The sequence below is a fragment of the Schistocerca americana genome, unplaced genomic scaffold, assembly GCF_021461395.2.
Source record: "Schistocerca americana isolate TAMUIC-IGC-003095 unplaced genomic scaffold, iqSchAmer2.1 HiC_scaffold_1065, whole genome shotgun sequence".
Taxonomy (NCBI): Eukaryota; Metazoa; Arthropoda; class Insecta; order Orthoptera; family Acrididae; genus Schistocerca; species Schistocerca americana.
This window is the reverse complement of record NW_025725118.1, coordinates 19,009-42,933: the sequence shown is the minus strand read 5'-3', so window position 1 is coordinate 42,933 and position 23,925 is coordinate 19,009. Positions and strand designations below refer to the sequence as shown.

The following is a 23,925-nucleotide window of genomic DNA, read 5'->3' as shown; positions in this document are numbered from 1 at the left end:
GCCAGCAATCATGAGACCAAACTGCGCCGGTGAATCCTGTTGTTACACCACGCACCACTGTGCTACGACAGTTTAAGAAACCGACGCTGCGCTTTTTCCTTCGCGGGAAATCAGGCTCCTGTATTCGAGACAGAAAACGTTGGCAGCGGTGGGATTCGAACCCACGCCTCCCAAGAGACTGGTGCCTGAAACCAGCGCCTTAGACCGCTCGGCCACGCTACCTACGCGACGCGGCGGTCACAGGAGCTGCGTTCTACCCCACGAGAACACACCGCAATGGCACAAAAACGAGAAGTAAAAATTGGCAGCGGTGGGATTCGAACCCACGCCTCCGAAGAGACTGGTGCCTTAAACCAGCGCCTTAGACCGCTCGGCCACGCTACCTACACCAGTGTTCCTGGCATTTGTAGAATGCAGTGCACGACACAGCTTCCTGATCTGCTGCGACTGGTTGCTCGAACATCGCACCTCGAACGACTGCCCTTTTCGAATAGAGATTAACTACACAGGCAGCTGCCAGCGCCCTGGTGCGGCGGCATCGCGTGTTTATAAGGAATCGGTAGTGCCACCTGCAGCCTGAGGAACATGAGCACAAAATCAGGAGGGCACCGTGATTTCAATCACTGGGTCACTATCGTCATTGCAGCGACAGCAAGGCAGAACTTTAAAAAGTGCCGTGACCCGGATTCGAGCCTGGGTTGTTGCGGTCACAACGCAATGTCCTGACCACTAGACGATCACGGCCACGGAGCCACCGCGGAATTCAACTCTCGCGACTGCAAGTGCTGTGCACAGCAAAGCTCGGCCGACTGTGTCTCGCAACAGCTGTGTCAGACGCGGTCTCCATTATATGTATACTGGCAAACGAACGTGCCCGCGCTGATGGACACTGAGCAGAGTGGTTAGCTGCATTCAACCCCCGTGGCAATGTCTTGCAGTCCTCCAAGTCTGTTGACCGCAGGTATGTGCCCGGATAAGAGGTGGACAGATGTCGCATCTCTCTCGCCGTCACTTGTGGCCGCGAATCATATTTTACGTAGTTTTCTGCAAGCGTCAGCGGAGCGTCAGTCGAGCTAAGTCGGGACAAGTCGCATAAGAGGAGCAATAAAATGTGCATTTTCCGGGCCGGGAATCGAACCCAGGCCTCCTGGGCGAGAGCCAGGTATCACCAGCCACTAGACGACACCGGATAACGACACAAGCACTCCTCCAACAAACACGGCCGAGCGCCCACCCGCTACTTGACGACAACTGCAAAAATTTACGTTTCCACTTCGTAGAACGGCAAGCTCGGGACGCATCTCGTGGAGACGAACGCCAGCAATCATGAGACCAAAACTGCGCCGGTGAATCCTGTTGTTACACCACGCACCACTGTGCTACGACAGTTTAAGAACCGACGCTGCGCTTTTTCCTTCGCGGGAAATCAGTGCTCCTGTTTTCGAGACAGAAAACGTTGGCAGCGGGGGATTCGAACCCACGCCTCCCAAGAGACTGGTGCCTGAAACAGCGCCTTAGACCGCTCGGCCACGCTACCTACGCGACGCGGCGGTCACAGGAGCTGCGTTCTACCCCACGAGAACACACCGCAATGGCACAAAAACGAGAAGTAAAAATTGGCAGCGGTGGGATTCGAACCCACGCCTCCGAAGAGACTGGTGCCTTAAACCAGCGCCTTAGACCGCTCGGCCACGCTACTACACCAGTGTTCCTGGCATTTGTAGAATGCAGTGCACGACACAGCTTCCTGATCTGCTGCGACTGGTTGCTCGAACATCGCACCTCGAACGACTGCCCCTTTTCGAATAGAGATTAACTACACAGGCAGCTGCCAGCGCCCTGGTGCGGCGGCATCGCGTGTTTATAAGGAATCGGTAGTGCCACCTGCAGCCTGAGGAACATGAGCACAAAATCAGGAGGGCACCGTGATTTCAATCACTGGGTCACTATCGTCATTGCAGCGACAGCAAGGCAGAACTTTAAAAAGTGCCGTGACCCGGATTCGAGCCTGGGTTGTTGCGGTCACAACGCAATGTCCTGACCACTAGACGATCACGGCCACGGAGCCACCGCGGAATTCAACTCTCGCGACTGCAAGTGGCTGTGCACAGCAAAGCTCGGCCGACTGTGTCTCGCAACAGCTGTGTCAGACGCGGTCTCCATTATATGTATACTGGCAAACGAACGTGCCCGCGCTGATGGACACTGAGCAGAGTGGTTAGCTGCATTCAACCCCCGTGGCAATGTCTTGCAGTCCTCCAAGTCTGTTGACCGCAGGTATGTGCCCGGATAAGAGGTGGACAGATGTCGCATCTCTCTCGCCGTCACTTGTGGCCGCGAATCATATTTACGTAGTTTTCTGCAAGCGTCAGCCGGAGCGTCAGTCGAGCTAAGTCGGGACAAGTCGCATAAGAGGAGCAATAAAATGTGCATTTCGGTGCCGGGAATCGAACCCAGGCCTCCTGGGCGAGAGCCAGGTATCCCAGCCACTAGACGACACCGGATAACGACACAAGCACTCCTCCAACAAACACGGCGAGCGCCCACCCGCTACTTGACGACAACTGCAAAAATTTACGTTTCCACTTCGTAGAACGGCATGCTCGGGACGCATCTCGTGGAGACGAACGCCAGCAATCATGAGACCAAACTGCGCCGGTGAATCCTGTTGTTACACCACGCACCACTGTGCTACGACAGTTTAAGAAACCGACGCTGCGCTTTTTCCTTCGCGGGAAATCAGTGCTCCTGTTTTCGAGACAGAAAACGTTGGCAGCGGTGGGATTCGAACCCACGCCTCCCAAGAGACTGGTGCCTGAAACCAGCGCCTTAGACCGCTCGGCCACGCTACCTACGCGACGCGGCGGTCACAGGAGCTGCGTTCTACCCCACGAGAACACACCGCAATGGCACAAAAACGAGAAGTAAAAATTGGCAGCGGTGGGATTCGAACCCACGCCTCCGAAGAGACTGGTGCCTTAAACCAGCGCCTTAGACCGCTCGGCCACGCTACCTACACCAGTGTTCCTGGCATTTGTAGAATGCAGTGCACGACACAGCTTCCTGATCTGCTGCGACTGGTTGCTCGAACATCGCACCTCGAACGACTGCCCTTTTCGAATAGAGATTAACTACACAGGCAGCTGCCAGCGCCCTGGTGCGGCGGCATCGCGTGTTTATAAGGAATCGGTAGTGCCACCTGCAGCCTGAGGAACATGAGCACAAAATCAGGAGGGCACCGTGATTTCAATCACTGGGTCACTATCGTCATTGCAGCGACAGCAAGGCAGAACTTTAAAAAGTGCCGTGACCCGGATTCGAGCCTGGGTTGTTGCGGTCACAACGCAATGTCCTGACCACTAGACGATCACGGCCACGGAGCCACCGCGGAATTCAACTCTCGCGACTGCAAGTGGCTGTGCACAGCAAAGCTCGGCCGACTGTGTCTCGCAACAGCTGTGTCAGACGCGGTCTCCATTATATGTAATACTGGCAAACGAACGTGCCCGCGCTGATGGACACTGAGCAGAGTGGTTAGCTGCATTCAACCCCCGTGGCAATGTCTTGCAGTCCTCCAGTCTGTTGACCGCAGGTATGTGCCCGGATAAGAGGTGGACAGATGTCGCATCTCTCCTCGCCGTCACTTGTGGCCGCGAATCATATTTTACGTAGTTTTCTGCAAGCGTCAGCGGAGCGTCAGTCGAGCTAAGTCGGGACAAGTCGCATAAGAGGAGCAATAAAATGTGCATTTCCGGTGCCGGGAATCGAACCCAGGCCTCCTGGGCGAGAGCCAGGTATCCCAGCCACTAGACGACACCGGATAACGACACAAGCACTCCTCCAACAAACACGGCGAGCGCCCACCCGCTACTTGACGACAACTGCAAAAATTTACGTTTCCACTTCGTAGAACGGCATGCTCGGGACGCATCTCGTGGAGACGAACGCCAGCAATCATGAGACCAAACTGCGCCGGTGATCCTGTTGTTACACCACGCACCACTGTGCTACGACAGTTTAAGAAACCGTCGCTGCGCTTTTTCCTTCGCGGGAAATCAGTGCTCCTGTTTTCGAGACAGAAAACGTTGGCAGCGGTGGGATTCGAACCCACGCCTCCCAAGAGACTGGTGCCTGAAACCAGCGCCTTAGACCGCTCGGCCACGCTACCTACGCGACGCGGCGGTCACAGGAGCTGCGTTCTACCCCACGAGAACACACCGCAATGGCACAAAAACGAGAAGTAAAAATTGGCAGCGGTGGGATTCGAACCCACGCCTCCGAAGAGACTGGTGCCTTAAACCAGCGCCTTAGACCGCTCGGCCACGCTACCTACACCAGTGTTCCTGGCATTTGTAGAATGCAGTGCACGACACAGCTTCCTGATCTGCTGCGACTGGTTGCTCGAACATCGCACCTCGAACGACTGCCCTTTCGAATAGAGATTAACTACACAGGCAGCTGCCAGCGCCCTGGTGCGGCGGCATCGCGTGTTTATAAGGAATCGGTAGTGCCACCCTGCAGCCTGAGGAACATGAGCACAAAATCAGGAGGGCACCGTGATTTCAATCACTGGGTCACTATCGTCATTGCAGCGACAGCAAGGCAGAACTTTAAAAAGTGCCGTGACCCGGATTCGAGCCTGGGTTGTTGCGGTCACAACGCAATGTCCTGACCACTAGACGATCACGGCCACGGAGCCACCGCGGAATTCAACTCTCGCGACTGCAAGTGGCTGTGCACAGCAAAGCTCGGCGACTGTGTCTCGCAACAGCTGTGTCAGACGCGGTCTCCATTATATGTATACTGGCAAACGAACGTGCCCGCGCTGATGGACACTGAGCAGAGTGGTTAGCTGCATTCAACCCCCGTGGCAATGTCTTGCAGTCCTCCAAGTCTGTTGACCGCAGGTATGTGCCCGGATAAGAGGTGGACAGATGTCGCATCTCTCTCGCCGTCACTTGTGGCCGCGAATCATATTTTACGTAGTTTTCTGCAAGCGTCAGCGGAGCGTCAGTCGAGCTAAGTCGGGACAAGTCGCATAAGAGGAGCAATAAAATGTGCATTTCCGGTGCCGGGAATCGAACCCAGGCCTCCTGGGCGAGAGCCAGGTATCCCAGCCACTAGACGACACCGGATAACGACACAAGCACTCCTCCAACAAACACGGCGAGCGCCCACCCGCTACTTGACGACAACTGCAAAAATTTACGTTTCCACTTCGTAGAACGGCATGCTCGGGACGCATCTCGTGGAGACGAACGCCAGCAATCATGAGACCAAACTGCGCCGGTGAATCCTGTTGTTACACCACGCACCACTGTGCTACGACAGTTTAAGAAACCGACGCTGCGCTTTTTCCTTCGCGGGAAATCAGTACTCCTGTTTTCGAGACAGAAAACGTTGGCAGCGGTGGGATTCGAACCCACGCCTCCCAAGAGACTGGTGCCTGAAACCAGCGCCTTAGACCGCTCGGCCACGCTACCTACGCGACGCGGCGGTCACAGGAGCTGCGTTCTACCCCACGAGAACACACCGCAATGGCACAAAAACGAGAAGTAAAAATTGGCAGCGGTGGGATTCGAACCCACGCCTCCGAAGAGACTGGTGCCTTAAACCAGCGCCTTAGACCGCTCGGCCACGCTACCTACACCAGTGTTCCTGGCATTTGTAGAATGCAGTGCACGACACAGCTTCCTGATCTGCTGCGACTGGTTGCTCGAACATCGCACCTCGAACGACTGCCCTTTTCGAATAGAGATTAACTACACAGGCAGCTGCCAGCGCCCTGGTGCGGCGGCATCGCGTGTTTATAAGGAATCGGTAGTGCCACCTGCAGCCTGAGGAACATGAGCACAAAATCAGGAGGGCACCGTGATTTCAATCACTGGGTCACTATCGTCATTGCAGCGACAGCAAGGCAGAACTTTAAAAAGTGCCGTGACCCGGATTCGAGCCTGGGTTGTTGCGGTCACAACGCAATGTCCTGACCACTAGACGATCACGGCCACGGAGCCACCGCGGAATTCAACTCTCGCGACTGCAAGTGGCTGTGCACAGCAAAGCTCGGCCGACTGTGTCTCGCAACAGCTGTGTCAGACGCGGTCTCCATTATATGTATACTGGCAAACGAACGTGCCCGCGCTGATGGACACTGAGCAGAGTGGTTAGCTGCATTCAACCCCCGTGGCAATGTCTTGCAGTCCTCCAAGTCTGTTGACCGCAGGTATGTGCCCGGATAAGAGGTGGACAGATGTCGCATCTCTCTCGCCGTCACTTGTGGCCGCGAATCATATTTTACGTAGTTTTCTGCAAGCGTCAGCGGAGCGTCAGTCGAGCTAAGTCGGGACAAGTCGCATAAGAGGAGCAATAAAATGTGCATTTCCGGTACCGGGAATCGAACCCAGGCCTCCTGGGCGAGAGCCAGGTATCCCAGCCACTAGACGACACCGGATAACGACACAAGCACTCCTCCAACAAACACGGCGAGCGCCCACCCGCTACTTGACGACAACTGCAAAAATTTACGTTTCCACTTCGTAGAACGGCATGCTCGGGACGCATCTCGTGGAGACGAACGCCAGCAATCATGAGACCAAACTGCGCCGGTGAATCCTGTTGTTACACCACGCACCACTGTGCTACGACAGTTTAAGAAACCGACGCTGCGCTTTTTCCTTCGCGGGAAATCAGTGCTCCTGTTTTCGAGACAGAAAACGTTGGCAGCGGTGGGATTCGAACCCACGCCTCCCAAGAGACTGGTGCCTGAAACCAGCGCCTTAGACCGCTCGGCCACGCTACCTACGCGACGCGGCGGTCACAGGAGCTGCGTTCTACCCCACGAGAACACACCGCAATGGCACAAAAACGAGAAGTAAAAATTGGCAGCGGTGGGATTCGAACCCACGCCTCCGAAGAGACTGGTGCCTTAAACCAGCGCCTTAGACCGCTCGGCCACGCTACCTACACCAGTGTTCCTGGCATTTGTAGAATGCAGTGCACGACACAGCTTCCTGATCTGCTGCGACTGGTTGCTCGAACATCGCACCTCGAACGACTGCCCTTTTCGAATAGAGATTAACTACACAGGCAGCTGCCAGCGCCCTGGTGCGGCGGCATCGCGTGTTTATAAGGAATCGGTAGTGCCACCTGCAGCCTGAGGAACATGAGCACAAAATCAGGAGGGCACCGTGATTTCAATCACTGGGTCACTATCGTCATTGCAGCGACAGCAAGGCAGAACTTTAAAAAGTGCCGTGACCCGGATTCGAGCCTGGGTTGTTGCGGTCACAACGCAATGTCCTGACCACTAGACGATCACGGCCACGGAGCCACCGCGGAATTCAACTCTCGCGACTGCAAGTGGCTGTGCACAGCAAAGCTCGGCCGACTGTGTCTCGCAACAGCTGTGTCAGACGCGGTCTCCATTATATGTATACTGGCAAACGAACGTGCCCGCGCTGATGGACACTGAGCAGAGTGGTTAGCTGCATTCAACCCCCGTGGCAATGTCTTGCAGTCCTCCAAGTCTGTTGACCGCAGGTATGTGCCCGGATAAGAGGTGGACAGATGTCGCATCTCTCTCGCCGTCACTTGTGGCCGCGAATCATATTTTACGTAGTTTTCTGCAAGCGTCAGCGGAGCGTCAGTCGAGCTAAGTCGGGACAAGTCGCATAAGAGGAGCAATAAAATGTGCATTTCCGGTACCGGGAATCGAACCCAGGCCTCCTGGGCGAGAGCCAGGTATCCCAGCCACTAGACGACACCGGATAACGACACAAGCACTCCTCCAACAAACACGGCGAGCGCCCACCCGCTACTTGACGACAACTGCAAAAATTTACGTTTCCACTTCGTAGAACGGCATGCTCGGGACGCATCTCGTGGAGACGAACGCCAGCAATCATGAGACCAAACTGCGCCGGTGAATCCTGTTGTTACACCACGCACCACTGTGCTACGACAGTTTAAGAAACCGACGCTGCGCTTTTTCCTTCGCGGGAAATCAGTGCTCCTGTTTTCGAGACAGAAAACGTTGGCAGCGGTGGGATTCGAACCCACGCCTCCCAAGAGACTGGTGCCTGAAACCAGCGCCTTAGACCGCTCGGCCACGCTACCTACGCGACGCGGCGGTCACAGGAGCTGCGTTCTACCCCACGAGAACACACCGCAATGGCACAAAAACGAGAAGTAAAAATTGGCAGCGGTGGGATTCGAACCCACGCCTCCGAAGAGACTGGTGCCTTAAACCAGCGCCTTAGACCGCTCGGCCACGCTACCTACACCAGTGTTCCTGGCATTTGTAGAATGCAGTGCACGACACAGCTTCCTGATCTGCTGCGACTGGTTGCTCGAACATCGCACCTCGAACGACTGCCCTTTTCGAATAGAGATTAACTACACAGGCAGCTGCCAGCGCCCTGGTGCGGCGGCATCGCGTGTTTATAAGGAATCGGTAGTGCCACCTGCAGCCTGAGGAACATGAGCACAAAATCAGGAGGGCACCGTGATTTCAATCACTGGGTCACTATCGTCATTGCAGCGACAGCAAGGCAGAACTTTAAAAAGTGCCGTGACCCGGATTCGAGCCTGGGTTGTTGCGGTCACAACGCAATGTCCTGACCACTAGACGATCACGGCCACGGAGCCACCGCGGAATTCAACTCTCGCGACTGCAAGTGGCTGTGCACAGCAAAGCTCGGCCGACTGTGTCTCGCAACAGCTGTGTCAGACGCGGTCTCCATTATATGTATACTGGCAAACGAACGTGCCCGCGCTGATGGACACTGAGCAGAGTGGTTAGCTGCATTCAACCCCCGTGGCAATGTCTTGCAGTCCTCCAAGTCTGTTGACCGCAGGTATGTGCCCGGATAAGAGGTGGACAGATGTCGCATCTCTCTCGCCGTCACTTGTGGCCGCGAATCATATTTTACGTAGTTTTCTGCAAGCGTCAGCGGAGCGTCAGTCGAGCTAAGTCGGGACAAGTCGCATAAGAGGAGCAATAAAATGTGCATTTCCGGTGCCGGGAATCGAACCCAGGCCTCCTGGGCGAGAGCCAGGTATCCCAGCCACTAGACGACACCGGATAACGACACAAGCACTCCTCCAACAAACACGGCGAGCGCCCACCCGCTACTTGACGACAACTGCAAAAATTTACGTTTCCACTTCGTAGAACGGCATGCTCGGGACGCATCTCGTGGAGACGAACGCCAGCAATCATGAGACCAAACTGCGCCGGTGAATCCTGTTGTTACACCACGCACCACTGTGCTACGACAGTTTAAGAAACCGACGCTGCGCTTTTTCCTTCGCGGGAAATCAGTACTCCTGTTTTCGAGACAGAAAACGTTGGCAGCGGTGGGATTCGAACCCACGCCTCCCAAGAGACTGGTGCCTGAAACCAGCGCCTTAGACCGCTCGGCCACGCTACCTACGCGACGCGGCGGTCACAGGAGCTGCGTTCTACCCCACGAGAACACACCGCAATGGCACAAAAACGAGAAGTAAAAATTGGCAGCGGTGGGATTCGAACCCACGCCTCCGAAGAGACTGGTGCCTTAAACCAGCGCCTTAGACCGCTCGGCCACGCTACCTACACCAGTGTTCCTGGCATTTGTAGAATGCAGTGCACGACACAGCTTCCTGATCTGCTGCGACTGGTTGCTCGAACATCGCACCTCGAACGACTGCCCTTTTCGAATAGAGATTAACTACACAGGCAGCTGCCAGCGCCCTGGTGCGGCGGCATCGCGTGTTTATAAGGAATCGGTAGTGCCACCTGCAGCCTGAGGAACATGAGCACAAAATCAGGAGGGCACCGTGATTTCAATCACTGGGTCACTATCGTCATTGCAGCGACAGCAAGGCAGAACTTTAAAAAGTGCCGTGCCCCGGATTCGAGCCTGGGTTGTTGCGGCCACAACGCAATGTCCTGACCACTAGACGATCACGGCCACGGAGCCACCGCGGAATTCAACTCTCGCGACTGCAAGTGGCTGTGCACAGCAAAGCTCGGCCGACTGTGTCTCGCAACAGCTGTGTCAGACGCGGTCTCCATTATATGTATACTGGCAAACGAACGTGCCCGCGCTGATGGACACTGAGCAGAGTGGTTAGCTGCATTCAACCCCCGTGGCAATGTCTTGCAGTCCTCCAAGTCTGTTGACCGCAGGTATGTGCCCGGATAAGAGGTGGACAGATGTCGCATCTCTCTCGCCGTCACTTGTGGCCGCGAATCATATTTTACGTAGTTTTCTGCAAGCGTCAGCGGAGCGTCAGTCGAGCTAAGTCGGGACAAGTCGCATAAGAGGAGCAATAAAATGTGCATTTCCGGTACCGGGAATCGAACCCAGGCCTCCTGGGCGAGAGCCAGGTATCCCAGCCACTAGACGACACCGGATAACGACACAAGCACTCCTCCAACAAACACGGCGAGCGCCCACCCGCTACTTGACGACAACTGCAAAAATTTACGTTTCCACTTCGTAGAACGGCATGCTCGGGACGCATCTCGTGGAGACGAACGCCAGCAATCATGAGACCAAACTGCGCCGGTGAATCCTGTTGTTACACCACGCACCACTGTGCTACGACAGTTTAAGAAACCGACGCTGCGCTTTTTCCTTCGCGGGAAATCAGTGCTCCTGTTTTCGAGACAGAAAACGTTGGCAGCGGTGGGATTCGAACCCACGCCTCCCAAGAGACTGGTGCCTGAAACCAGCGCCTTAGACCGCTCGGCCACGCTACCTACGCGACGCGGCGGTCACAGGAGCTGCGTTCTACCCCACGAGAACACACCGCAATGGCACAAAAACGAGAAGTAAAAATTGGCAGCGGTGGGATTCGAACCCACGCCTCCGAAGAGACTGGTGCCTTAAACCAGCGCCTTAGACCGCTCGGCCACGCTACCTACACCAGTGTTCCTGGCATTTGTAGAATGCAGTGCACGACACAGCTTCCTGATCTGCTGCGACTGGTTGCTCGAACATCGCACCTCGAACGACTGCCCTTTTCGAATAGAGATTAACTACACAGGCAGCTGCCAGCGCCCTGGTGCGGCGGCATCGCGTGTTTATAAGGAATCGGTAGTGCCACCTGCAGCCTGAGGAACATGAGCACAAAATCAGGAGGGCACCGTGATTTCAATCACTGGGTCACTATCGTCATTGCAGCGACAGCAAGGCAGAACTTTAAAAAGTGCCGTGACCCGGATTCGAGCCTGGGTTGTTGCGGTCACAACGCAATGTCCTGACCACTAGACGATCACGGCCACGGAGCCACCGCGGAATTCAACTCTCGCGACTGCAAGTGGCTGTGCACAGCAAAGCTCGGCCGACTGTGTCTCGCAACAGCTGTGTCAGACGCGGTCTCCATTATATGTATACTGGCAAACGAACGTGCCCGCGCTGATGGACACTGAGCAGAGTGGTTAGCTGCATTCAACCCCCGTGGCAATGTCTTGCAGTCCTCCAAGTCTGTTGACCGCAGGTATGTGCCCGGATAAGAGGTGGACAGATGTCGCATCTCTCTCGCCGTCACTTGTGGCCGCGAATCATATTTTACGTAGTTTTCTGCAAGCGTCAGCGGAGCGTCAGTCGAGCTAAGTCGGGACAAGTCGCATAAGAGGAGCAATAAAATGTGCATTTCCGGTGCCGGGAATCGAACCCAGGCCTCCTGGGCGAGAGCCAGGTATCCCAGCCACTAGACGACACCGGATAACGACACAAGCACTCCTCCAACAAACACGGCGAGCGCCCACCCGCTACTTGACGACAACTGCAAAAATTTACGTTTCCACTTCGTAGAACGGCATGCTCGGGACGCATCTCGTGGAGACGAACGCCAGCAATCATGAGACCAAACTGCGCCGGTGAATCCTGTTGTTACACCACGCACCACTGTGCTACGACAGTTTAAGAAACCGACGCTGCGCTTTTTCCTTCGCGGGAAATCAGTGCTCCTGTTTTCGAGACAGAAAACGTTGGCAGCGGTGGGATTCGAACCCACGCCTCCCAAGAGACTGGTGCCTGAAACCAGCGCCTTAGACCGCTCGGCCACGCTACCTACGCGACGCGGCGGTCACAGGAGCTGCGTTCTACCCCACGAGAACACACCGCAATGGCACAAAAACGAGAAGTAAAAATTGGCAGCGGTGGGATTCGAACCCACGCCTCCGAAGAGACTGGTGCCTTAAACCAGCGCCTTAGACCGCTCGGCCACGCTACCTACACCAGTGTTCCTGGCATTTGTAGAATGCAGTGCACGACACAGCTTCCTGATCTGCTGCGACTGGTTGCTCGAACATCGCACCTCGAACGACTGCCCTTTTCGAATAGAGATTAACTACACAGGCAGCTGCCAGCGCCCTGGTGCGGCGGCATCGCGTGTTTATAAGGAATCGGTAGTGCCACCTGCAGCCTGAGGAACATGAGCACAAAATCAGGAGGGCACCGTGATTTCAATCACTGGGTCACTATCGTCATTGCAGCGACAGCAAGGCAGAACTTTAAAAAGTGCCGTGACCCGGATTCGAGCCTGGGTTGTTGCGGTCACAACGCAATGTCCTGACCACTAGACGATCACGGCCACGGAGCCACCGCGGAATTCAACTCTCGCGACTGCAAGTGGCTGTGCACAGCAAAGCTCGGCCGACTGTGTCTCGCAACAGCTGTGTCAGACGCGGTCTCCATTATATGTATACTGGCAAACGAACGTGCCCGCGCTGATGGACACTGAGCAGAGTGGTTAGCTGCATTCAACCCCCGTGGCAATGTCTTGCAGTCCTCCAAGTCTGTTGACCGCAGGTATGTGCCCGGATAAGAGGTGGACAGATGTCGCATCTCTCTCGCCGTCACTTGTGGCCGCGAATCATATTTTACGTAGTTTTCTGCAAGCGTCAGCGGAGCGTCAGTCGAGCTAAGTCGGGACAAGTCGCATAAGAGGAGCAATAAAATGTGCATTTCCGGTGCCGGGAATCGAACCCAGGCCTCCTGGGCGAGAGCCAGGTATCCCAGCCACTAGACGACACCGGATAACGACACAAGCACTCCTCCAACAAACACGGCGAGCGCCCACCCGCTACTTGACGACAACTGCAAAAATTTACGTTTCCACTTCGTAGAACGGCATGCTCGGGACGCATCTCGTGGAGACGAACGCCAGCAATCATGAGACCAAACTGCGCCGGTGAATCCTGTTGTTACACCACGCACCACTGTGCTACGACAGTTTAAGAAACCGACGCTGCGCTTTTTCCTTCGCGGGAAATCAGTGCTCCTGTTTTCGAGACAGAAAACGTTGGCAGCGGTGGGATTCGAACCCACGCCTCCCAAGAGACTGGTGCCTGAAACCAGCGCCTTAGACCGCTCGGCCACGCTACCTACGCGACGCGGCGGTCACAGGAGCTGCGTTCTACCCCACGAGAACACACCGCAATGGCACAAAAACGAGAAGTAAAAATTGGCAGCGGTGGGATTCGAACCCACGCCTCCGAAGAGACTGGTGCCTTAAACCAGCGCCTTAGACCGCTCGGCCACGCTACCTACACCAGTGTTCCTGGCATTTGTAGAATGCAGTGCACGACACAGCTTCCTGATCTGCTGCGACTGGTTGCTCGAACATCGCACCTCGAACGACTGCCCTTTTCGAATAGAGATTAACTACACAGGCAGCTGCCAGCGCCCTGGTGCGGCGGCATCGCGTGTTTATAAGGAATCGGTAGTGCCACCTGCAGCCTGAGGAACATGAGCACAAAATCAGGAGGGCACCGTGATTTCAATCACTGGGTCACTATCGTCATTGCAGCGACAGCAAGGCAGAACTTTAAAAAGTGCCGTGCCCCGGATTCGAGCCTGGGTTGTTGCGGCCACAACGCAATGTCCTGACCACTAGACGATCACGGCCACGGAGCCACCGCGGAATTCAACTCTCGCGACTGCAAGTGGCTGTGCACAGCAAAGCTCGGCCGACTGTGTCTCGCAACAGCTGTGTCAGACGCGGTCTCCATTATATGTATACTGGCAAACGAACGTGCCCGCGCTGATGGACACTGAGCAGAGTGGTTAGCTGCATTCAACCCCCGTGGCAATGTCTTGCAGTCCTCCAAGTCTGTTGACCGCAGGTATGTGCCCGGATAAGAGGTGGACAGATGTCGCATCTCTCTCGCCGTCACTTGTGGCCGCGAATCATATTTTACGTAGTTTTCTGCAAGCGTCAGCGGAGCGTCAGTCGAGCTAAGTCGGGACAAGTCGCATAAGAGGAGCAATAAAATGTGCATTTCCGGTACCGGGAATCGAACCCAGGCCTCCTGGGCGAGAGCCAGGTATCCCAGCCACTAGACGACACCGGATAACGACACAAGCACTCCTCCAACAAACACGGCGAGCGCCCACCCGCTACTTGACGACAACTGCAAAAATTTACGTTTCCACTTCGTAGAACGGCATGCTCGGGACGCATCTCGTGGAGACGAACGCCAGCAATCATGAGACCAAACTGCGCCGGTGAATCCTGTTGTTACACCACGCACCACTGTGCTACGACAGTTTAAGAAACCGACGCTGCGCTTTTTCCTTCGCGGGAAATCAGTGCTCCTGTTTTCGAGACAGAAAACGTTGGCAGCGGTGGGATTCGAACCCACGCCTCCCAAGAGACTGGTGCCTGAAACCAGCGCCTTAGACCGCTCGGCCACGCTACCTACGCGACGCGGCGGTCACAGGAGCTGCGTTCTACCCCACGAGAACACACCGCAATGGCACAAAAACGAGAAGTAAAAATTGGCAGCGGTGGGATTCGAACCCACGCCTCCGAAGAGACTGGTGCCTTAAACCAGCGCCTTAGACCGCTCGGCCACGCTACCTACACCAGTGTTCCTGGCATTTGTAGAATGCAGTGCACGACACAGCTTCCTGATCTGCTGCGACTGGTTGCTCGAACATCGCACCTCGAACGACTGCCCTTTTCGAATAGAGATTAACTACACAGGCAGCTGCCAGCGCCCTGGTGCGGCGGCATCGCGTGTTTATAAGGAATCGGTAGTGCCACCTGCAGCCTGAGGAACATGAGCACAAAATCAGGAGGGCACCGTGATTTCAATCACTGGGTCACTATCGTCATTGCAGCGACAGCAAGGCAGAACTTTAAAAAGTGCCGTGACCCGGATTCGAGCCTGGGTTGTTGCGGTCACAACGCAATGTCCTGACCACTAGACGATCACGGCCACGGAGCCACCGCGGAATTCAACTCTCGCGACTGCAAGTGGCTGTGCACAGCAAAGCTCGGCCGACTGTGTCTCGCAACAGCTGTGTCAGACGCGGTCTCCATTATATGTATACTGGCAAACGAACGTGCCCGCGCTGATGGACACTGAGCAGAGTGGTTAGCTGCATTCAACCCCCGTGGCAATGTCTTGCAGTCCTCCAAGTCTGTTGACCGCAGGTATGTGCCCGGATAAGAGGTGGACAGATGTCGCATCTCTCTCGCCGTCACTTGTGGCCGCGAATCATATTTTACGTAGTTTTCTGCAAGCGTCAGCGGAGCGTCAGTCGAGCTAAGTCGGGACAAGTCGCATAAGAGGAGCAATAAAATGTGCATTTCCGGTGCCGGGAATCGAACCCAGGCCTCCTGGGCGAGAGCCAGGTATCCCAGCCACTAGACGACACCGGATAACGACACAAGCACTCCTCCAACAAACACGGCGAGCGCCCACCCGCTACTTGACGACAACTGCAAAAATTTACGTTTCCACTTCGTAGAACGGCATGCTCGGGACGCATCTCGTGGAGACGAACGCCAGCAATCATGAGACCAAACTGCGCCGGTGAATCCTGTTGTTACACCACGCACCACTGTGCTACGACAGTTTAAGAAACCGACGCTGCGCTTTTTCCTTCGCGGGAAATCAGTACTCCTGTTTTCGAGACAGAAAACGTTGGCAGCGGTGGGATTCGAACCCACGCCTCCCAAGAGACTGGTGCCTGAAACCAGCGCCTTAGACCGCTCGGCCACGCTACCTACGCGACGCGGCGGTCACAGGAGCTGCGTTCTACCCCACGAGAACACACCGCAATGGCACAAAAACGAGAAGTAAAAATTGGCAGCGGTGGGATTCGAACCCACGCCTCCGAAGAGACTGGTGCCTTAAACCAGCGCCTTAGACCGCTCGGCCACGCTACCTACACCAGTGTTCCTGGCATTTGTAGAATGCAGTGCACGACACAGCTTCCTGATCTGCTGCGACTGGTTGCTCGAACATCGCACCTCGAACGACTGCCCTTTTCGAATAGAGATTAACTACACAGGCAGCTGCCAGCGCCCTGGTGCGGCGGCATCGCGTGTTTATAAGGAATCGGTAGTGCCACCTGCAGCCTGAGGAACATGAGCACAAAATCAGGAGGGCACCGTGATTTCAATCACTGGGTCACTATCGTCATTGCAGCGACAGCAAGGCAGAACTTTAAAAAGTGCCGTGCCCCGGATTCGAGCCTGGGTTGTTGCGGCCACAACGCAATGTCCTGACCACTAGACGATCACGGCCACGGAGCCACCGCGGAATTCAACTCTCGCGACTGCAAGTGGCTGTGCACAGCAAAGCTCGGCCGACTGTGTCTCGCAACAGCTGTGTCAGACGCGGTCTCCATTATATGTATACTGGCAAACGAACGTGCCCGCGCTGATGGACACTGAGCAGAGTGGTTAGCTGCATTCAACCCCCGTGGCAATGTCTTGCAGTCCTCCAAGTCTGTTGACCGCAGGTATGTGCCCGGATAAGAGGTGGACAGATGTCGCATCTCTCTCGCCGTCACTTGTGGCCGCGAATCATATTTTACGTAGTTTTCTGCAAGCGTCAGCGGAGCGTCAGTCGAGCTAAGTCGGGACAAGTCGCATAAGAGGAGCAATAAAATGTGCATTTCCGGTACCGGGAATCGAACCCAGGCCTCCTGGGCGAGAGCCAGGTATCCCAGCCACTAGACGACACCGGATAACGACACAAGCACTCCTCCAACAAACACGGCGAGCGCCCACCCGCTACTTGACGACAACTGCAAAAATTTACGTTTCCACTTCGTAGAACGGCATGCTCGGGACGCATCTCGTGGAGACGAACGCCAGCAATCATGAGACCAAACTGCGCCGGTGAATCCTGTTGTTACACCACGCACCACTGTGCTACGACAGTTTAAGAAACCGACGCTGCGCTTTTTCCTTCGCGGGAAATCAGTGCTCCTGTTTTCGAGACAGAAAACGTTGGCAGCGGTGGGATTCGAACCCACGCCTCCCAAGAGACTGGTGCCTGAAACCAGCGCCTTAGACTGCTCGGCCACGCTACCTACGCGACGCGGCGGTCACAGGAGCTGCGTTCTACCCCACGAGAACACACCGCAATGGCACAAAAACGAGAAGTAAAAATTGGCAGCGGTGGGATTCGAACCCACGCCTCCGAAGAGACTGGTGCCTTAAACCAGCGCCTTAGACCGCTCGGCCACGCTACCTACACCAGTGTTCCTGGCATTTGTAGAATGCAGTGCACGACACAGCTTCCTGATCTGCTGCGACTGGTTGCTCGAACATCGCACCTCGAACGACTGCCCTTTTCGAATAGAGATTAACTACACAGGCAGCTGCCAGCGCCCTGGTGCGGCGGCATCGCGTGTTTATAAGGAATCGGTAGTGCCACCTGCAGCCTGAGGAACATGAGCACAAAATCAGGAGGGCACCGTGATTTCAATCACTGGGTCACTATCGTCATTGCAGCGACAGCAAGGCAGAACTTTAAAAAGTGCCGTGCCCCGGATTCGAGCCTGGGTTGTTGCGGCCACAACGCAATGTCCTGACCACTAGACGATCACGGCCACGGAGCCACCGCGGAATTCAACTCTCGCGACTGCAAGTGGCTGTGCACAGCAAAGCTCGGCCGACTGTGTCTCGCAACAGCTGTGTCAGACGCGGTCTCCATTATATGTATACTGGCAAACGAACGTGCCCGCGCTGATGGACACTGAGCAGAGTGGTTAGCTGCATTCAACCCCCGTGGCAATGTCTTGCAGTCCTCCAAGTCTGTTGACCGCAGGTATGTGCCCGGATAAGAGGTGGACAGATGTCGCATCTCTCTCGCCGTCACTTGTGGCCGCGAATCATATTTTACGTAGTTTTCTGCAAGCGTCAGCGGAGCGTCAGTCGAGCTAAGTCGGGACAAGTCGCATAAGAGGAGCAATAAAATGTGCATTTCCGGTGCCGGGAATCGAACCCAGGCCTCCTGGGCGAGAGCCAGGTATCCCAGCCACTAGACGACACCGGATAACGACACAAGCACTCCTCCAACAAACACGGCGAGCGCCCACCCGCTACTTGACGACAACTGCAAAAATTTACGTTTCCACTTCGTAGAACGGCATGCTCGGGACGCATCTCGTGGAGACGAACGCCAGCAATCATGAGACCAAACTGCGCCGGTGAATCCTGTTGTTACACCACGCACCACTGTGCTACGACAGTTTAAGAAACCGACGCTGCGCTTTTTCCTTCGCGGGAAATCAGTACTCCTGTTTTCGAGACAGAAAACGTTGGCAGCGGTGGGATTCGAACCCACGCCTCCCAAGAGACTGGTGCCTGAAACCAGCGCCTTAGACCGCTCGGCCACGCTACCTACGCGACGCGGCGGTCACAGGAGCTGCGTTCTACCCCACGAGAACACACCGCAATGGCACAAAAACGAGAAGTAAAAATTGGCAGCGGTGGGATTCGAACCCACGCCTCCGAAGAGACTGGTGCCTTAAACCAGCGCCTTAGACCGCTCGGCCACGCTACCTACACCATTGTTCCTGGCATTTGTAGAATGCAGTGCACGACACAGCTTCCTGATCTGCTGCGACTGGTTGCTCGAACATCGCACCTCGAACGACTGCCCTTTTCGAATAGAGATTAACTACACAGGCAGCTGCCAGCGCCCTGGTGCGGCGGCATCGCGTGTTTATAAGGAATCGGTAGTGCCACCTGCAGCCTGAGGAACATGAGCACAAAATCAGGAGGGCACCGTGATTTCAATCACTGGGTCACTATCGTCATTGCAGCGACAGCAAGGCAGAACTTTAAAAAGTGCCGTGCCCCGGATTCGAGCCTGGGTTGTTGCGGCCACAACGCAATGTCCTGACCACTAGACGATCACGGCCACGGAGCCACCGCGGAATTCAACTCTCGCGACTGCAAGTGGCTGTGCACAGCAAAGCTCGGCCGACTGTGTCTCGCAACAGCTGTGTCAGACGCGGTCTCCATTATATGTATACTGGCAAACGAACGTGCCCGCGCTGATGGACACTGAGCAGAGTGGTTAGCTGCATTCAACCCCCGTGGCAATGTCTTGCAGTCCTCCAAGTCTGTTGACCGCAGGTATGTGCCCGGATAAGAGGTGGACAGATGTCGCATCTCTCTCGCCGTCACTTGTGGCCGCGAATCATATTTTACGTAGTTTTCTGCAAGCGTCAGCGGAGCGTCAGTCGAGCTAAGTCGGGACAAGTCGCATAAGAGGAGCAATAAAATGTGCATTTCCGGTACCGGGAATCGAACCCAGGCCTCCTGGGCGAGAGCCAGGTATCCCAGCCACTAGACGACACCGGATAACGACACAAGCACTCCTCCAACAAACACGGCGAGCGCCCACCCGCTACTTGACGACAACTGCAAAAATTTACGTTTCCACTTCGTAGAACGGCATGCTCGGGACGCATCTCGTGGAGACGAACGCCAGCAATCATGAGACCAAACTGCGCCGGTGAATCCTGTTGTTACACCACGCACCACTGTGCTACGACAGTTTAAGAAACCGACGCTGCGCTTTTTCCTTCGCGGGAAATCAGTGCTCCTGTTTTCGAGACAGAAAACGTTGGCAGCGGTGGGATTCGAACCCACGCCTCCCAAGAGACTGGTGCCTGAAACCAGCGCCTTAGACTGCTCGGCCACGCTACCTACGCGACGCGGCGGTCACAGGAGCTGCGTTCTACCCCACGAGAACACACCGCAATGGCACAAAAACGAGAAGTAAAAATTGGCAGCGGTGGGATTCGAACCCACGCCTCCGAAGAGACTGGTGCCTTAAACCAGCGCCTTAGACCGCTCGGCCACGCTACCTACACCAGTGTTCCTGGCATTTGTAGAATGCAGTGCACGACACAGCTTCCTGATCTGCTGCGACTGGTTGCTCGAACATCGCACCTCGAACGACTGCCCTTTTCGAATAGAGATTAACTACACAGGCAGCTGCCAGCGCCCTGGTGCGGCGGCATCGCGTGTTTATAAGGAATCGGTAGTGCCACCTGCAGCCTGAGGAACATGAGCACAAAATCAGGAGGGCACCGTGATTTCAATCACTGGGTCACTATCGTCATTGCAGCGACAGCAAGGCAGAACTTTAAAAAGTGCCGTGCCCCGGATTCGAGCCTGGGTTGTTGCGGCCACAACGCAATGTCCTGACCACTAGACGATCACGGCCACGGAGCCACCGCGGAATTCAACTCTCGCGACTGCAAGTGGCTGTGCACAGCAAAGCTCGGCCGACTGTGTCTCGCAACAGCTGTGTCAGACGCGGTCTCCATTATATGTATACTGGCAAACGAACGTGCCCGCGCTGATGGACACTGAGCAGAGTGGTTAGCTGCATTCAACCCCCGTGGCAATGTCTTGCAGTCCTCCAAGTCTGTTGACCGCAGGTATGTGCCCGGATAAGAGGTGGACAGATGTCGCATCTCTCTCGCCGTCACTTGTGGCCGCGAATCATATTTTACGTAGTTTTCTGCAAGCGTCAGCGGAGCGTCAGTCGAGCTAAGTCGGGACAAGTCGCATAAGAGGAGCAATAAAATGTGCATTTCCGGTACCGGGAATCGAACCCAGGCCTCCTGGGCGAGAGCCAGGTATCCCAGCCACTAGACGACACCGGATAACGACACAAGCACTCCTCCAACAAACACGGCGAGCGCCCACCCGCTACTTGACGACAACTGCAAAAATTTACGTTTCCACTTCGTAGAACGGCATGCTCGGGACGCATCTCGTGGAGACGAACGCCAGCAATCATGAGACCAAACTGCGCCGGTGAATCCTGTTGTTACACCACGCACCACTGTGCTACGACAGTTTAAGAAACCGACGCTGCGCTTTTTCCTTCGCGGGAAATCAGTGCTCCTGTTTTCGAGACAGAAAACGTTGGCAGCGGTGGGATTCGAACCCACGCCTCCCAAGAGACTGGTGCCTGAAACCAGCGCCTTAGACCGCTCGGCCACGCTACCTACGCGACGCGGCGGTCACAGGAGCTGCGTTCTACCCCACGAGAACACACCGCAATGGCACAAAAACGAGAAGTAAAAATTGGCAGCGGTGGGATTCGAACCCACGCCTCCGAAGAGACTGGTGCCTTAAACCAGCGCCTTAGACCGCTCGGCCACGCTACCTACACCAGTGTTCCTGGCATTTGTAGAATGCAGTGCACGACACAGCTTCCTGATCTGCTGCGACTGGTTGCTCGAACATCGCACCTCGAACGACTGCCCTTTTCGAATAGAGATTAACTACACAGGCAGCTGCCAGCGCCCTGGTGCGGCGGCATCGCGTGTTTATAAGGAATCGGTAGTGCCACCTGCAGCCTGAGGAACATGAGCACAAAATCAGGAGGGCACCGTGATTTCAATCACTGGGTCACTATCGTCATTGCAGCGACAGCAAGGCAGAACTTTAAAAAGTGCCGTGACCCGGATTCGAGCCTGGGTTGTTGCGGTCACAACGCAATGTCCTGACCACTAGACGATCACGGCCACGGAGCCACCGCGGAATTCAACTCTCGCGACTGCAAGTGGCTGTGCACAGCAAAGCTCGGCCGACTGTGTCTCGCAACAGCTGTGTCAGACGCGGTCTCCATTATATGTATACTGGCAAACGAACGTGCCCGCGCTGATGGACACTGAGCAGAGTGGTTAGCTGCATTCAACCCCCGTGGCAATGTCTTGCAGTCCTCCAAGTCTGTTGACCGCAGGTATGTGCCCGGATAAGAGGTGGACAGATGTCGCATCTCTCTCGCCGTCACTTGTGGCCGCGAATCATATTTTACGTAGTTTTCTGCAAGCGTCAGCGGAGCGTCAGTCGAGCTAAGTCGGGACAAGTCGCATAAGAGGAGCAATAAAATGTGCATTTCCGGTGCCGGGAATCGAACCCAGGCCTCCTGGGCGAGAGCCAGGTATCCCAGCCACTAGACGACACCGGATAACGACACAAGCACTCCTCCAACAAACACGGCGAGCGCCCACCCGCTACTTGACGACAACTGCAAAAATTTACGTTTCCACTTCGTAGAACGGCATGCTCGGGACGCATCTCGTGGAGACGAACGCCAGCAATCATGAGACCAAACTGCGCCGGTGAATCCTGTTGTTACACCACGCACCACTGTGCTACGACAGTTTAAGAAACCGACGCTGCGCTTTTTCCTTCGCGGGAAATCAGTACTCCTGTTTTCGAGACAGAAAACGTTGGCAGCGGTGGGATTCGAACCCACGCCTCCCAAGAGACTGGTGCCTGAAACCAGCGCCTTAGACCGCTCGGCCACGCTACCTACGCGACGCGGCGGTCACAGGAGCTGCGTTCTACCCCACGAGAACACACCGCAATGGCACAAAAACGAGAAGTAAAAATTGGCAGCGGTGGGATTCGAACCCACGCCTCCGAAGAGACTGGTGCCTTAAACCAGCGCCTTAGACCGCTCGGCCACGCTACCTACACCAGTGTTCCTGGCATTTGTAGAATGCAGTGCACGACACAGCTTCCTGATCTGCTGCGACTGGTTGCTCGAACATCGCACCTCGAACGACTGCCCTTTTCGAATAGAGATTAACTACACAGGCAGCTGCCAGCGCCCTGGTGCGGCGGCATCGCGTGTTTATAAGGAATCGGTAGTGCCACCTGCAGCCTGAGGAACATGAGCACAAAATCAGGAGGGCACCGTGATTTCAATCACTGGGTCACTATCGTCATTGCAGCGACAGCAAGGCAGAACTTTAAAAAGTGCCGTGACCCGGATTCGAGCCTGGGTTGTTGCGGTCACAACGCAATGTCCTGACCACTAGACGATCACGGCCACGGAGCCACCGCGGAATTCAACTCTCGCGACTGCAAGTGGCTGTGCACAGCAAAGCTCGGCCGACTGTGTCTCGCAACAGCTGTGTCAGACGCGGTCTCCATTATATGTATACTGGCAAACGAACGTGCCCGCGCTGATGGACACTGAGCAGAGTGGTTAGCTGCATTCAACCCCCGTGGCAATGTCTTGCAGTCCTCCAAGTCTGTTGACCGCAGGTATGTGCCCGGATAAGAGGTGGACAGATGTCGCATCTCTCTCGCCGTCACTTGTGGCCGCGAATCATATTTTACGTAGTTTTCTGCAAGCGTCAGCGGAGCGTCAGTCGAGCTAAGTCGGGACAAGTCGCATAAGAGGAGCAATAAAATGTGCATTTCCGGTGCCGGGAATCGAACCCAGGCCTCCTGGGCGAGAGCCAGGTATCCCAGCCACTAGACGACACCGGATAACGACACAAGCACTCCTCCAACAAACACGGCGAGCGCCCACCCGCTACTTGACGACAACTGCAAAAATTTACGTTTCCACTTCGTAGAACGGCATGCTCGGGACGCATCTCGTGGAGACGAACGCCAGCAATCATGAGACCAAACTGCGCCGGTGAATCCTGTTGTTACACCACGCACCACTGTGCTACGACAGTTTAAGAAACCGACGCTGCGCTTTTTCCTTCGCGGGAAATCAGTACTCCTGTTTTCGAGACAGAAAACGTTGGCAGCGGTGGGATTCGAACCCACGCCTCCCAAGAGACTGGTGCCTGAAACCAGCGCCTTAGACCGCTCGGCCACGCTACCTACGCGACGCGGCGTCAC

At 55.5% G+C, this 23,925-nt stretch overlaps 52 non-coding genes across 52 annotated transcripts; all 52 read right to left on the bottom strand.

The window, feature by feature from the left end:
• Positions 1-140: 140 nt before the first annotated feature.
• Trnal-cag lies at positions 141-222 on the bottom strand. Its single transcript has one exon. It is a non-coding gene; the product is annotated as a tRNA-Leu (tRNA).
• Positions 223-302: 80 nt separating this feature from the next.
• Trnal-aag lies at positions 303-384 on the bottom strand. The gene has a single exon. It is a non-coding gene; the product is annotated as a tRNA-Leu (tRNA).
• Positions 385-1,617: 1,233 nt separating this feature from the next.
• On the bottom strand, positions 1,618-1,699 carry Trnal-aag. The gene has a single exon. It is a non-coding gene; the product is annotated as a tRNA-Leu (tRNA).
• A 1,071-nt stretch (positions 1,700-2,770) lies between these two features.
• Positions 2,771-2,852, bottom strand: Trnal-cag. The gene has a single exon. It is a non-coding gene; the product is annotated as a tRNA-Leu (tRNA).
• Positions 2,853-2,932: 80 nt separating this feature from the next.
• Positions 2,933-3,014, bottom strand: Trnal-aag. The gene has a single exon. It is a non-coding gene; the product is annotated as a tRNA-Leu (tRNA).
• A 735-nt stretch (positions 3,015-3,749) lies between these two features.
• Positions 3,750-3,821, bottom strand: Trnae-cuc. The gene has a single exon. It is a non-coding gene; the product is annotated as a tRNA-Glu (tRNA).
• A 265-nt stretch (positions 3,822-4,086) lies between these two features.
• On the bottom strand, positions 4,087-4,168 carry Trnal-cag. Its single transcript has one exon. It is a non-coding gene; the product is annotated as a tRNA-Leu (tRNA).
• Positions 4,169-4,248: 80 nt separating this feature from the next.
• On the bottom strand, positions 4,249-4,330 carry Trnal-aag. The gene has a single exon. It is a non-coding gene; the product is annotated as a tRNA-Leu (tRNA).
• Positions 4,331-5,063: 733 nt separating this feature from the next.
• Positions 5,064-5,135, bottom strand: Trnae-cuc. Its single transcript has one exon. It is a non-coding gene; the product is annotated as a tRNA-Glu (tRNA).
• Positions 5,136-5,401: 266 nt separating this feature from the next.
• On the bottom strand, positions 5,402-5,483 carry Trnal-cag. Its single transcript has one exon. It is a non-coding gene; the product is annotated as a tRNA-Leu (tRNA).
• Positions 5,484-5,563: 80 nt separating this feature from the next.
• On the bottom strand, positions 5,564-5,645 carry Trnal-aag. Its single transcript has one exon. It is a non-coding gene; the product is annotated as a tRNA-Leu (tRNA).
• Positions 5,646-6,379: 734 nt separating this feature from the next.
• Trnae-cuc lies at positions 6,380-6,451 on the bottom strand. The gene has a single exon. It is a non-coding gene; the product is annotated as a tRNA-Glu (tRNA).
• Positions 6,452-6,717: 266 nt separating this feature from the next.
• Trnal-cag lies at positions 6,718-6,799 on the bottom strand. The gene has a single exon. It is a non-coding gene; the product is annotated as a tRNA-Leu (tRNA).
• An 80-nt stretch (positions 6,800-6,879) lies between these two features.
• On the bottom strand, positions 6,880-6,961 carry Trnal-aag. Its single transcript has one exon. It is a non-coding gene; the product is annotated as a tRNA-Leu (tRNA).
• Positions 6,962-7,695: 734 nt separating this feature from the next.
• Trnae-cuc lies at positions 7,696-7,767 on the bottom strand. The gene has a single exon. It is a non-coding gene; the product is annotated as a tRNA-Glu (tRNA).
• Positions 7,768-8,033: 266 nt separating this feature from the next.
• On the bottom strand, positions 8,034-8,115 carry Trnal-cag. The gene has a single exon. It is a non-coding gene; the product is annotated as a tRNA-Leu (tRNA).
• An 80-nt stretch (positions 8,116-8,195) lies between these two features.
• Trnal-aag lies at positions 8,196-8,277 on the bottom strand. Its single transcript has one exon. It is a non-coding gene; the product is annotated as a tRNA-Leu (tRNA).
• A 734-nt stretch (positions 8,278-9,011) lies between these two features.
• Positions 9,012-9,083, bottom strand: Trnae-cuc. Its single transcript has one exon. It is a non-coding gene; the product is annotated as a tRNA-Glu (tRNA).
• A 266-nt stretch (positions 9,084-9,349) lies between these two features.
• Trnal-cag lies at positions 9,350-9,431 on the bottom strand. The gene has a single exon. It is a non-coding gene; the product is annotated as a tRNA-Leu (tRNA).
• Positions 9,432-9,511: 80 nt separating this feature from the next.
• Trnal-aag lies at positions 9,512-9,593 on the bottom strand. Its single transcript has one exon. It is a non-coding gene; the product is annotated as a tRNA-Leu (tRNA).
• A 734-nt stretch (positions 9,594-10,327) lies between these two features.
• Positions 10,328-10,399, bottom strand: Trnae-cuc. Its single transcript has one exon. It is a non-coding gene; the product is annotated as a tRNA-Glu (tRNA).
• Positions 10,400-10,665: 266 nt separating this feature from the next.
• On the bottom strand, positions 10,666-10,747 carry Trnal-cag. Its single transcript has one exon. It is a non-coding gene; the product is annotated as a tRNA-Leu (tRNA).
• Positions 10,748-10,827: 80 nt separating this feature from the next.
• Trnal-aag lies at positions 10,828-10,909 on the bottom strand. The gene has a single exon. It is a non-coding gene; the product is annotated as a tRNA-Leu (tRNA).
• A 734-nt stretch (positions 10,910-11,643) lies between these two features.
• Trnae-cuc lies at positions 11,644-11,715 on the bottom strand. Its single transcript has one exon. It is a non-coding gene; the product is annotated as a tRNA-Glu (tRNA).
• A 266-nt stretch (positions 11,716-11,981) lies between these two features.
• Positions 11,982-12,063, bottom strand: Trnal-cag. Its single transcript has one exon. It is a non-coding gene; the product is annotated as a tRNA-Leu (tRNA).
• Positions 12,064-12,143: 80 nt separating this feature from the next.
• Trnal-aag lies at positions 12,144-12,225 on the bottom strand. The gene has a single exon. It is a non-coding gene; the product is annotated as a tRNA-Leu (tRNA).
• A 734-nt stretch (positions 12,226-12,959) lies between these two features.
• Positions 12,960-13,031, bottom strand: Trnae-cuc. The gene has a single exon. It is a non-coding gene; the product is annotated as a tRNA-Glu (tRNA).
• A 266-nt stretch (positions 13,032-13,297) lies between these two features.
• Trnal-cag lies at positions 13,298-13,379 on the bottom strand. Its single transcript has one exon. It is a non-coding gene; the product is annotated as a tRNA-Leu (tRNA).
• Positions 13,380-13,459: 80 nt separating this feature from the next.
• Trnal-aag lies at positions 13,460-13,541 on the bottom strand. The gene has a single exon. It is a non-coding gene; the product is annotated as a tRNA-Leu (tRNA).
• A 734-nt stretch (positions 13,542-14,275) lies between these two features.
• On the bottom strand, positions 14,276-14,347 carry Trnae-cuc. Its single transcript has one exon. It is a non-coding gene; the product is annotated as a tRNA-Glu (tRNA).
• A 266-nt stretch (positions 14,348-14,613) lies between these two features.
• Trnal-cag lies at positions 14,614-14,695 on the bottom strand. Its single transcript has one exon. It is a non-coding gene; the product is annotated as a tRNA-Leu (tRNA).
• Positions 14,696-14,775: 80 nt separating this feature from the next.
• On the bottom strand, positions 14,776-14,857 carry Trnal-aag. The gene has a single exon. It is a non-coding gene; the product is annotated as a tRNA-Leu (tRNA).
• Positions 14,858-15,591: 734 nt separating this feature from the next.
• On the bottom strand, positions 15,592-15,663 carry Trnae-cuc. The gene has a single exon. It is a non-coding gene; the product is annotated as a tRNA-Glu (tRNA).
• Positions 15,664-15,929: 266 nt separating this feature from the next.
• Trnal-cag lies at positions 15,930-16,011 on the bottom strand. The gene has a single exon. It is a non-coding gene; the product is annotated as a tRNA-Leu (tRNA).
• Positions 16,012-16,091: 80 nt separating this feature from the next.
• Trnal-aag lies at positions 16,092-16,173 on the bottom strand. The gene has a single exon. It is a non-coding gene; the product is annotated as a tRNA-Leu (tRNA).
• A 734-nt stretch (positions 16,174-16,907) lies between these two features.
• Trnae-cuc lies at positions 16,908-16,979 on the bottom strand. Its single transcript has one exon. It is a non-coding gene; the product is annotated as a tRNA-Glu (tRNA).
• A 266-nt stretch (positions 16,980-17,245) lies between these two features.
• Trnal-cag lies at positions 17,246-17,327 on the bottom strand. Its single transcript has one exon. It is a non-coding gene; the product is annotated as a tRNA-Leu (tRNA).
• An 80-nt stretch (positions 17,328-17,407) lies between these two features.
• On the bottom strand, positions 17,408-17,489 carry Trnal-aag. Its single transcript has one exon. It is a non-coding gene; the product is annotated as a tRNA-Leu (tRNA).
• Positions 17,490-18,223: 734 nt separating this feature from the next.
• On the bottom strand, positions 18,224-18,295 carry Trnae-cuc. The gene has a single exon. It is a non-coding gene; the product is annotated as a tRNA-Glu (tRNA).
• A 266-nt stretch (positions 18,296-18,561) lies between these two features.
• Trnal-cag lies at positions 18,562-18,643 on the bottom strand. The gene has a single exon. It is a non-coding gene; the product is annotated as a tRNA-Leu (tRNA).
• Positions 18,644-18,723: 80 nt separating this feature from the next.
• Positions 18,724-18,805, bottom strand: Trnal-aag. Its single transcript has one exon. It is a non-coding gene; the product is annotated as a tRNA-Leu (tRNA).
• Positions 18,806-19,539: 734 nt separating this feature from the next.
• Trnae-cuc lies at positions 19,540-19,611 on the bottom strand. Its single transcript has one exon. It is a non-coding gene; the product is annotated as a tRNA-Glu (tRNA).
• A 266-nt stretch (positions 19,612-19,877) lies between these two features.
• On the bottom strand, positions 19,878-19,959 carry Trnal-cag. The gene has a single exon. It is a non-coding gene; the product is annotated as a tRNA-Leu (tRNA).
• An 80-nt stretch (positions 19,960-20,039) lies between these two features.
• Positions 20,040-20,121, bottom strand: Trnal-aag. Its single transcript has one exon. It is a non-coding gene; the product is annotated as a tRNA-Leu (tRNA).
• Positions 20,122-20,855: 734 nt separating this feature from the next.
• On the bottom strand, positions 20,856-20,927 carry Trnae-cuc. The gene has a single exon. It is a non-coding gene; the product is annotated as a tRNA-Glu (tRNA).
• A 266-nt stretch (positions 20,928-21,193) lies between these two features.
• Trnal-cag lies at positions 21,194-21,275 on the bottom strand. Its single transcript has one exon. It is a non-coding gene; the product is annotated as a tRNA-Leu (tRNA).
• Positions 21,276-21,355: 80 nt separating this feature from the next.
• Positions 21,356-21,437, bottom strand: Trnal-aag. Its single transcript has one exon. It is a non-coding gene; the product is annotated as a tRNA-Leu (tRNA).
• Positions 21,438-22,171: 734 nt separating this feature from the next.
• Positions 22,172-22,243, bottom strand: Trnae-cuc. The gene has a single exon. It is a non-coding gene; the product is annotated as a tRNA-Glu (tRNA).
• A 266-nt stretch (positions 22,244-22,509) lies between these two features.
• On the bottom strand, positions 22,510-22,591 carry Trnal-cag. The gene has a single exon. It is a non-coding gene; the product is annotated as a tRNA-Leu (tRNA).
• Positions 22,592-22,671: 80 nt separating this feature from the next.
• Trnal-aag lies at positions 22,672-22,753 on the bottom strand. The gene has a single exon. It is a non-coding gene; the product is annotated as a tRNA-Leu (tRNA).
• Positions 22,754-23,487: 734 nt separating this feature from the next.
• Positions 23,488-23,559, bottom strand: Trnae-cuc. The gene has a single exon. It is a non-coding gene; the product is annotated as a tRNA-Glu (tRNA).
• Positions 23,560-23,825: 266 nt separating this feature from the next.
• Trnal-cag lies at positions 23,826-23,907 on the bottom strand. Its single transcript has one exon. It is a non-coding gene; the product is annotated as a tRNA-Leu (tRNA).
• Positions 23,908-23,925: the final 18 nt, after the last annotated feature.